Source organism: Stegodyphus dumicola, chromosome 5 (assembly GCF_044657685.1).
Source record: "Stegodyphus dumicola isolate Sdum_Otavi_A_Nest chromosome 5, ASM4465768v1".
Taxonomy (NCBI): domain Eukaryota; kingdom Metazoa; phylum Arthropoda; class Arachnida; order Araneae; family Eresidae; genus Stegodyphus; species Stegodyphus dumicola.
Window position 1 is genome coordinate 73,439,148 of NC_140772.1, and position 11,290 is coordinate 73,450,437.

Consider the following 11,290-nt stretch of genomic DNA (forward strand, 5'->3'; position numbering starts at 1 on the left):
GTAAACATGGAGAATATATCAATTAATGTGATAAACATTTCAGTTAATGTTATCAAAATATTATAGAACGAATTTTTGAGACCGAAGTAAATTCTCCAGAAAAGGCAAAAATAAATTTGAAAAATATCACCAAGTAAGGATGAAAGATGTAAGAGTGAAAAATGCTATCAAGTATTCACCAGATTGCTTGTTTTTATTTTATTTTATTTTATTTTTTTTATTTTAGTCAACCATTTTAAATTAGGCAATAGGGCAGCTCTTTGGTTGATTTAAAGCAGATTTGTTTAACTCTGTTGATTTTGAGAGTGATCAAATTCTTCTTCGGAAGAAAATGACAGAAAATATCTCCCATTGACTATCAGAGGCAAATTCAAGCACATCATAAAAAATTTCTGAAGAATGTAAAGATAAAACCAGAAAATTCTTTAAAAATGCTGATATAAGGGACACTGTCTGAGTATTAAGATTAGGGGTATACCATCGATCAAATAATTACCGGAAACATTAAAAAAAGTTCATAAATGAACTTCTGAATAACACTTGCAAACAATCTACTAACAGTGGCTTTTCTCCTAGTTAAAATCCTGTTAAAGTAAGTATTTATATATTTCTATTTATTTTAAATTAGTTAAATTCTATTGCTAATTTAAAGGCTATTTTTTGTCATCATTTAACGTTCTCGAAATAGTCGTAGACAAACGTGATTATATTAAGCGGCGCCTTCTGTCCTGTCAATATAACAGAGGAAGCATCAAGACTGAGCTTCTGTTTATCGCTGGCAACCACGTAAAAAGGAGTAAAAGGCATACATTAAAAATATTAAATTAGCCACGCCCTTGAAATTATTAATATCAAAATTAAGTTGTCAATGCAACAACAAAATTCTAAATCCTTTGGTAATGAAGATTCATCTGAAAGATGTCTAATGCAGCAGCTACAATAAAGATAATAAAGCACGCGGTTAAAAGCTTCGAAGTCGCATCTCAGTTGCGGACGAGTGATACGCCTTACTACTAGTTACTGCATCTTTTGAACACCTGGGCGATTTCGTTTTGTAAGTTAATGATTTGCTTTTGAAAGTCAATAAGCACATTTTGAAAAAATTACAGTGCTTAAATAGGCATGAGATATGGTGTATGGGCAGAATAATAGAATAAAACCTTTGGTATATTTTTACCGCGCGTAGAATGCTCAGCGATTTCCGGTTTCGGCTAAATAATATATAACTACTATAATTTAATTTCGGATGTCAGCAAAAGACACATGTTTTGTTTTTTGATCAGATGCAATAAGATGTTATGTAAATTGCTGTAAAACTTCGATTGCTCGAATTTTGGTAAGCTGAACTCAGTGTTAAATTGTTGAACTTGAAATTAATATTAAGCTTCTGGATAAAACAAATTTTCGATTCCTAATCTCTTCAGTTTGGGATTATCCAAATTCAATCGTATTGCTTCCATTGCAAATTAAGCCGCACTATATTAACATTTATATTACTATTTGAAACAACAGTTCTTGATTTTACATTTTTAACTAGCCTGTTCTTTTTTGCTTCAACCATAACATCTGGGCCCCCTATCGAAAGACAATTTCAACAAAGGGAAGTTAAATTGAATAACGACATCGGACATAAATATGGGCGGGCCATTGCATAATGGTGCCCCGTCAAAAACTGAAATAAACTAACTCCATCAAAATTTCTGCAAAAAGCGAAATTTTGGTACACTTATTACATGAACTATTATCATTATTCTTATTTGGAAAAGACTACTACACTTTTTTGCGATAATCGAAGTTATTCAGCCCCGCCTGATCATGCCAGTATCTGATCAACAAACAAACATCATACCGCTGCTTTAGCTGTTAAAACGTTTTGCTCAAGACTTCGGTGCCTACTTTAATACGTTACTTTAAAATAGGCACTTGCAAGATTCGTAATAATCCTCCTCTCATTTACTATCGTACCGTGTAGAGAATTTTAGCAAATTAAAGGAATCGACCATCTTTCACAATAGTCGTAACCATAGTAACAAGACAAATTAGCCATAATCAAAATAAACAAAAATCTAAACTTCAAAATGGTTAATTTTGCCTTTGTCGGTTTTTGCTTCATTGTCATCCTCAGCATACTACTATTATTAAGATTTAGTCTCGAGTTTTACACCGCGAATGTTTCTTCCTCACTCAAAACTTGTTTGCTGTTTACCACACAGACCTGCGTCATCCTTTCATTATCTAAGACATGTCTACAAATTCATTGTATTGTATTCAGTCTGTATTGCTTTCATTTTTAACACATGTAAACCACATATTTTACCTTAATGCACAACTGGAAGGCCAATAAATAGCCTATCAGAAATAAGAAAAGCCAAGAGATCAATCACTGATAAAATACATGAATATTATTGATTTTCGTGCCACTTTTTCTAATGTTATTAAATTTTCTCAATAATTTCTTTCAACTGATTGCCGGCTCAGTTAACACAGACCTTGCTTGCTAATGGAGAACAACAGCTGAAGCCGCATTAATGCGGTTGAATTTAGAAGAGTCCAACAACATTCTGACAAGCAGATATTTATTTCAAGGTTCATGGTCAATTTTCAAAAATATTTGATTTCTTCTTTCTAACCTGAATAAAATTAAGGTCCTCGTTAATTTGTTCACATTTCTTTTCATTGCTTTAACTATCATAAAATGCTAATACAGTTCAGTACATATTTTTGAGAAGTTATTAAATTTAGCACGAATGCATATGGCATATACAGTATTGTTTACAATACTCAGCAAATATATAAGCTGCAAGCATTAGCGGAAAAGGGATTATGTACTATATAATAGTGCCTACTAATCTTTATTTATTTCGTGATTATTCTGGATTAGTCACAGAAAAGCTCATTTTTCAAAGCAAAAACAAAGCTAGCAATTGCTGCCAACTCCCTTTTCAGTCCATAAAATGTCACATTTAACGCTACCTTGTGGACCATAGATCATGATTGCCCCTGAAGCTTAACAATCACTTACGACTTACCTGTCGTTTAATGCTCTTAGACCACTGACGTTAATTACAAAATTAAGCGCATATGCACCGTCATATAAATAAGAAATGGAAGCTGTTCGAACAAGTGGATAAAGAGAAGAATACCTCTGAGGTTGCAGAAGCAACATTACATCTAAAAAGGTCCTTGAAAAGTAGAACACCAGAGAGAATTATTAGTATGATATTGTTGTTGGACACTATAATAGAAGCAGTGACATAACAGATTATACATGATGCAAAGAATATGAACACCAGAACTTTGAACTTTAAATAAACTAACTATAAATACTATACACAATATATACAATAAAATGACTAATAAGCTCTATAGTGATGAATAATCTTGGGATCTTAGAAGGATGTTCCACAATGTGATCATAGTTGACAAGCATAGCATTACGTGAAAATTCAGAGTTTCGAACTTGTTAAAAGAAACCGAGTGCAATGATGAATGTTCAGTCTCACCTCCCTGATATATGAACTGCAAAATGGAAAAAATGCCTACAGAGGGCAGTGCTGTGCAAAAAAGGAAAAATCCGAGAGTGTGTTCTCGCTTTGGAGAAGTGAATGTTCCCGCTTTTGTTTGGCGAAAGTGTTCAAATAATTATAGATATGTGAAATAAAGCTACAGTCCTAACTTTATGTAGTGTTTTCGAGTCATTGAGAAGTTGTGATTTATAATAATGAATTTTTCAATGAGCATGCTGAATGTCGAGTTCTTAAAAATGTAATTGCGCGTTTCTTAAAAACAGTGGTGCTTTGGACATGGCTTTGGACGAATTAAAGTTATACAAAGAGTCTTTCTGGCATGCATATCCAGTTTGATTGACGTCCAGTAAGTGGGTTTATAGTCATGAAAACAGCATTTGCTTTCTGTAAAGGATAATTGATAATTTCTTTTCTGTAAAGCATAATTAATAATTAACTTGTTCTTTTAAATTCAACTTGATTAAGGAAAATGTTAAGGTATTTTGTGGAATTAAGCATTAGAAAAATTTTATTGTTTCTTTACACAAATGTCAGTGTTTATACTTTGATATTTCCATTATCTCCGGAAACGAATAAAACAGCTGAAAACAGAATTGAAGCATTTAATTTTAGTCTTCAGGGTTCACACCGTTTTGAGATTATATTCAGGCTGGTTGAAGGTTTTAATGGAGTGTTGTGCCGAATTCACTTTGTCATTGCCTCTTCCTGTTGGAATATGCAGTTCCAACTCATACTTAATAAGTACGGAATTTGAGGCAAGATCTAGTGAGTTTGATACAATTCGTCGGAAAATTCATTTCACCTTAACTTTAATATCAGGCTTCGCGAAGGTCTAAAAAGCGTGCTGCGATTGGTTACCTTTTAGTGAAAGTATCAGCATTATATTAAACAGCATTTAATATTTGCATAAGAAGTGCTATGATTTTGACGAAAGCCAAATAGGTTGCTTTTAATAAGACTGTACACCGTGAGATGGTCAGGAATTCTTTTCTGTACAACTCGTTGAAATATTTTATCTACACAAGGCAGACTAGGTCTGTAGCTCGTAGGTTGCTTGAGATCCATTTTAGGTGTTAGAAAGGGTCACTATAATGACTTGCTTCCACTGCTGGAAAAAGTAATTGTTCCTCATGCATGCATTAAACATGTACGCTAGTAAAAAATTAATTAAAATTTTTTTGATGGATTCGCTAGAAATCTGATTATAATTCTTAACTTTCTTAGCGTCCAGGTTATTTATGATGTCTGATTTCTTGTGAAGATGTTAATGGAATATGTGTACAGGCTACTTTGTGAAATATCTTCATGTTGAATATCATTATAAGGGTTTTTTGAAAATGTGTCTTTAAATACATATGCAAAGGACCAATCTGATTGCTTTACTCTGTTGTTGTTACTTATGCTCACTTGTTTGACCGTAACATCAGCCCAAGCCCACGAAATACCTCGTGACAAGGAGCGCTAGTTTACGCCTGTCGTTGGCAACAGCACTGAGGAACCTTACAGGTGACAGTGCGATTTTTCTTCGCTCCGCTCCCAATTTTGATGGATAGCACACCGGAAGAACGGGTTCGTGGGTCTTCCACCCCTCTCCCTTTCCACCAAACCATACGAGAGGACTTTCGGCTGGCTGCATATTTAGAGTGCCGCCATACCGCACCGACACTATACATTTACAAACATCCATGCCTCTCCGGGATTCGAACCTGGACCCTTCGGGACGGCGGTCAGCGACGCTAACCACTTTACCGGTTGTGTGGTTTGCTTTGTTCTGAGCTTAGGGAGCAGGCATTTTTCCACACTGTACCCCGAATAGGATTTGCATTCATTAATCAGATCAGAAATTTCTTTGGCAAGACAACTGAGAGTCTTTTTTGCCTCTGGATCTCTTTCCCTTTCTATCTTTCGAGTACATGATTCTTGAGTTTAATTTTTTTCAAGAATAAAATCGAGTAACGCGTTTGATATTGTTTCGGATAAAACCTCTAGTTGTACAAGGTATTTCTCCCGCCTTCTTAACATGCCTTCGTAGCGTAGTGGTCAGCACACTGGGCGCGTATTCCAAAGGTCCACGGTTCGATTCCCGGCGAAAGCGTTGCTCATTTTTTATCTTTCCGAATTCGAAATGACCTAATGTCTCTACAGTGGCGCCTGAACTAAAGGAGTGGTGGATGATGATTCGAAATAACCTAATGCCTGTATAGCTACATTAATAATAGACGTTTGAATTTTAAAACCAAGTTTCGCAAATGCATTCTCTATGTCAGAGATACTTCTAAGTGGTGAATTTTACATTTGACATGCGCCTTACAAACAGTAATGTTCCCTTAGTGGTTTAATAAATTAATGCTGTAGTGGCTGATATGCTGCGGAAGTCGATCTTGATTTATTCACACCTAACTTTAACTACATATCAGTGAACATCCAGTATATATGTTGCATGTTTTTAAGAAACTGTTAAACATATAATTTTTTCCCTTAAGTAATAAAAATGCCATATTTTTCATTAACAGTAGCAGTGGAATTATAAGCATAAAGCCTTTATTGCTTACAAATTAAATTATTTTTACTTTGCAATTAATTTGCATTTTTTCTTAAATGATTTGGTCCACCAGCTTTTTAAAAAATTAACTACAACTGTTTCGTTAAAGCTGAAGTGAAGTATTTTGCTCAATGAAGCACGTAGATTTCATTCCACATACCATTAACTGAAAAAGGCTCAAAGCACTCAGTAATCATATTTAACACAGAAAAAGATTTATTTTATTTTAAAATTATATAAGTAAACAATTTTACGTCAAATTTCATGAAATGGTATTTTACATATGCATTTTAAAGATTCCAAAACTGTTCTACATCGAACAAAAAATATTTTTTTCAAACATTACAGATAAAATTTGGTCCCATGTTTCCCATTTCAGCAATAAAACCAAAGCCAACGGTAGCAAAACTAAACATAATCGTCCCATCGCCAATTAGTACCATTATCGCAGATCACAGGAGAATGACGTCAGTAAGCCTTGAAAGCAAAGTCGAGCTGACTCATTTTGTCAGATAACGATAAGTTTGGTTCTTTTCTAACGAACAGCAAGTGCGACTCCATATTACGGGTCTTACTTATTGCCCGTATTCGTAAATTTGTGCAACAATAAAAAAATTAAAATGAATTCCTAATGATGTCAAAAAGCAATGAAAATATTATATTATCAGATTGGACAAATTAAGAATAATAACCCCCCCCCTTACCGCGAACGTCTGAAAACCACACTATCTTACTTAAAAGATACATGCACATAATTGATCATTTAACTTTATGTCAGTAGAAATGTATTTAGTTAAGTCAAAGTTGTTTATTCAGAACACTTAACCTTTTTTTCGGTATACATGCTCAACATACCAAACTCTTGACCAAATTCTACATGATGCCCTTAGGTGCATGCATAGCTCCTCTTCTCCTGGCGAAAAATGTTAAACTTGAGGTCATCTTACTTTCCCGCTGTTTTATTTTCGAGCAAACACTTATACAGAACAATTAGAAATTGGTAGAAGCAAAAATCTAATCATATCAAGTACAAAAATTTGAAACAGAAACGCAGTAAAGCAATTTTACTCGGAAATAATGATATTTAAATGAATCTAAGCAGATTTATAATACGTTAATTACATGAACATATAAAATTTAGAACACATATTTTAATTTAAATCCTGTATTTTCCTTTTCTTTTATGTTTTTAATTTAAATGAAAAGTAAAATGACCTTCCAGCGCGGAAACACAAAAACGACCATTTCTTTTTCTTCAAAGCCTTTGAATTATACGTATTTCCTCATAAAACTTTCCCGAAGTGAAATGATGATAACACTTATAAAAAATCTGGCCCAATCTGATAACACTTATAAAAATTTGGCCCAAACGGCATATAAATCTGATTGTTTTAATAATTTTTTGCTGCTTAAAGTCAATCAAGATTTAAATAATAAAACCTAACACTAAACTGACATGCTGACATAATATTTTATTATTATTATTAATTTAATAATAATAATAAAAAAATATTATAGACATATTGAAATTCTAATCATTAGTAAAAATATTCATCTTTTAGAAAGCTATCGAATAAATTAAATTGGAATATAAATTTTAGCCTGTAAAGATAGTAAGTTTTTAATGTCTTTAAAGAAGAGATCATCTAACACGAAACTAATTCTGTGCGCATGCACCCCAGCAAACATTCAAACCGATTCGAGAAAACTCTAATTTTACACAAATTAAATATATGTTATAACTTTTATAATAAATGATACAATTCACGATAACCTTAAAGAAAGGGAAAAAATAGAAATATTTTCAAATCACCTCAATTTTTTTTTTTTTTTTTTTTACGAAGGTTAATCTTCCTACACTGTTTAAAGGAAAAAAAAAAAAAAGTCCTGATTATTTCTTAGTCTGAGTTCTAAAAAGGTAGTACATCGGCTCTTGAAATTATAAAATAAAAAATTTGTGCTTCGTGACAAAATAGGAAGCGAAATCAATAATTTTAAGGCAAAAATAACCCGACTAAAAATTCCCGTTAGGAATATTCGTTCTCGTAATATTATTTCAGTTGTATTATACAACTATTGCTCTCACAAGTCTAACATAATCAGAATTACAAACCCACGAAAACACGAAAAGAATATTCTAGTTGTTTTAATCCACTGGTGTCCTAAAAAAATTACATATTTCAGATTCGCATACTTTTATCGACGGCGACATCAGTGTTTATAAAGAGAAAAACTGAATATATTTTACACTTGGTTACTCAAGCTGCAATTTCGTAAATGTAATATACATGTCCATTTCGACATAAAAAATTTTCGACTCCACAACAAAGCCGTAAAATTTATGTATAAAATGTGAAGCTTTTATATATATATATATATATAAAGCATTTAAATAAATAAATAAAGCTGTTATATTATTTTAACACTTCAAGAAAAATTCTTTTTGAATAGTAACTGTTTTTAGTTTTGTTAAAGTCACATCCAATATAAATGCATATTTTTGCTTACCGACGATAGATATGATTTTTCTTTAGTCTTACCGCTGTACTTTGCAATACAGCGTAAATTAACATTCAAAAAGTCAATTTGTCTAGACTTTTTATCAAAAAATTGTAAAAAACAATGTAATAATCTATTTTGTAAAAAGAGTTATTTTATACTGATGCCACAGAAATACATTTCTAACAACCTATAAAAGATCGACTGCAAAAGTTCTAATTTATGCTACTTTCCATTTAAAATAAAAATCAATGTTGCACAGAAATTTTGTATGTTGTTGAGTCTGCAAGCCTTAATAAATATTTCTTCCTTTAATTTTATTCTGATGATAATATAAATTATTGGAATTTAACTAGTTCTATGTATTTTATTGTATTATCAATAAAAGAGACATGAAAAAAAAAAAAAAAAAAAAAAAATACAGGAACGAAAACCGAAGGTTTTTAACAGAAATTCATTTTCCGCCGAGTTCCAGTATTATTCAACCTTAAAGATTTAGTTTTGCGATTAGTAACAGCAGTTTCGGTTCACTTTTCAAATCGTTGCCACCAAATATTACAGCCCTGGGTAAAAGTTTACAATTGGGTGCCCCTTGTTTTTTTGCGATTCTTTTTTGGCGCCAGGAAGACATAATTTCATGATGGCCACTACACAAAACCAAAATTAAAAGTCAAAGAATTACATAAACTCTGTGTCCATGTACACATCGATCTGTTTTCACTTAAAAAAACATCCCAGAATTGCACAAACTAGGCATTGCGCACTGTTTAAATTTGTCCATGTACACATCAATCTATTTTTATTTTAAAAAATTCAGCAGGCTAAAGCAAAGTTACACTATCATGGAAACCAGAAATAAGATTTCATCGCCAAAATTTTACAAAAAATTGTCGCTAATCGAAGGGGCACCCAATTCTACACTGCCCAGCCGTGCATTATAGTTCAAGAAATTAAATAATGAAGAATCTGCATAAATTATATATGTTTCTCGCATTGTGATAAAACAACGGTACCTAGAGTCATCTAATTTTGAAAAACGTACGTTTCCACCCGAATGTGGGCATCTGGAAGCTCAAATTTGGAATTTGTTTTATTATTTATTCATATTTTGTCTAACATTAAAGAATTTTTGATTAACAAACTCAAAGGTTTAAAAACGAGCAATGGCAACACTCTACGTTAAAAGAAAAAAAAAAATTATCGCCAGCACGCGAGACTGTGTATCGGAAATTCTAAATATACGCTATTTTAATTGCTGTTGAATTGAATTGTATGGTTTAAGTGCGAAGAACATCATATTTAATAAGTAAAGGCAACACACAAAACGTTAAAAAACGCCCCCTTGGGCGTAATATAATTTTTATTTATTTTTTATCTTTTGGAAAACTAGACCAAATTTATTCTACTAAAAAAAAAGTTTGGGACGTCCGACTGTTAGAATATAAACTTCGAATAGATCTTTCATTATTTAAATAATGTAGACCCAGAAAACTAAGATCATCACGTAAATATTTTAAATAAAAAAATAAAGATAGAAGAAATAGCAGCAGATGTAGAATTTAAAGTTTTAGTCAGCAGATGTAGAATTTAAAGTTTTAGTTTAGTACACACAGATTAAAAGAAATAAATAATAAAGAGAACTGAAGGTTGTACGTTTTTTTACTTGAAAAGTTTTTTTTATGCAGTTATATTTTAAATATTACGCAGAAAACATCTAAGAGAAAGAAGTTATTTAGCGTTCTAAAATCGTGACAGAATAATAACAAAATGAATACTGTCACCAGCCCAAATGCGTCTGTAATATTAAAATAAATAAATAGAAATAAGCAGCTATGCAAAACTCGTTTGCAAGATAATTAAATGAGAAAAATTTCCACTTACCGTGTCGAAAGTAGGTAATCAAAAATTATTAATTATTCCACAAATCACACGAACTGAAGAAAACTGCTCATTTTTGCTATTTAATCGTCTTACACATTGCTTACTCATGAGAAACAAATAGCAACAAACCAAAATGATCTCCAGCCTTCCATTCACAAGTTTCATTGGCCATGCCTTCACCGTTCCAAGAATCCAACACGATTTCCACTTTCCACGACGCGCTGAACTCGTTTGTGGAGTTGACAGTTTCAAAAAGTGCTACCGATACCTCTACTCCCCTAAAGTATACACACGTGCTTTCATTGGTCGGTGAAGAATAACAATAGTTATGCTTTGTACTCATAGATGGCGCCAAAGCAAATGGGCTCTGCAAGAAAGCCTGTTCGATGGCTATCTTCGTTAGAAAAGATAGCTATGATCTGTATAGATCTTTAAAATTGGAAAGAAAGGGAGGAAAATGAAAAATAAAAATAAAATCTGATTTTAAATTACGTCCAAAGAGGCGGTTTTTTTTTAACGTTTTTGTGTGTTACCTTTATTTATTAAATATCATGCTCTTCGAACTTAAACCATAAAAATTCAGTTCAACAGCAATGTCGCAAAATAATTTTAAAATGAGCATATCTAGAATTTTCCATACACAGTTCCGCGCTATGCAAATAAAAAGGGTTCCCCCCCCCCCCCGTCTTTGCTTGCTTTTAAATTGTCGAGTTTGTTAATCAAAAATTCGTTAAAGTTTTACAAAATATGAAATGGATAATAAAACAAATTCCAAATTTTGGGCTTCCAGATGCCCATATTCGGGTGGAAAAACGTTCATTATTCAAAATTGGATGGCTCT

General features: G+C 32.4%; 1 protein-coding gene across 6 annotated transcripts in view; it reads right to left on the bottom strand.

The window, feature by feature from the left end:
• Positions 1-10,667, bottom strand: part of LOC118188568 (RIMS-binding protein 2-like) — a 481,985-nt gene extending 471,318 nt beyond the window's left edge. For all 6 annotated transcript variants that reach the window (XM_085816767.1, XM_085816768.1, XM_085816770.1 and 3 more), the window contains exon 1: positions 10,450-10,667. The gene's annotated coding sequence lies outside the window, so the exon portion shown is untranslated. The remainder of the gene's footprint in view (positions 1-10,449) is intronic.
• Positions 10,668-11,290: the final 623 nt, after the last annotated feature.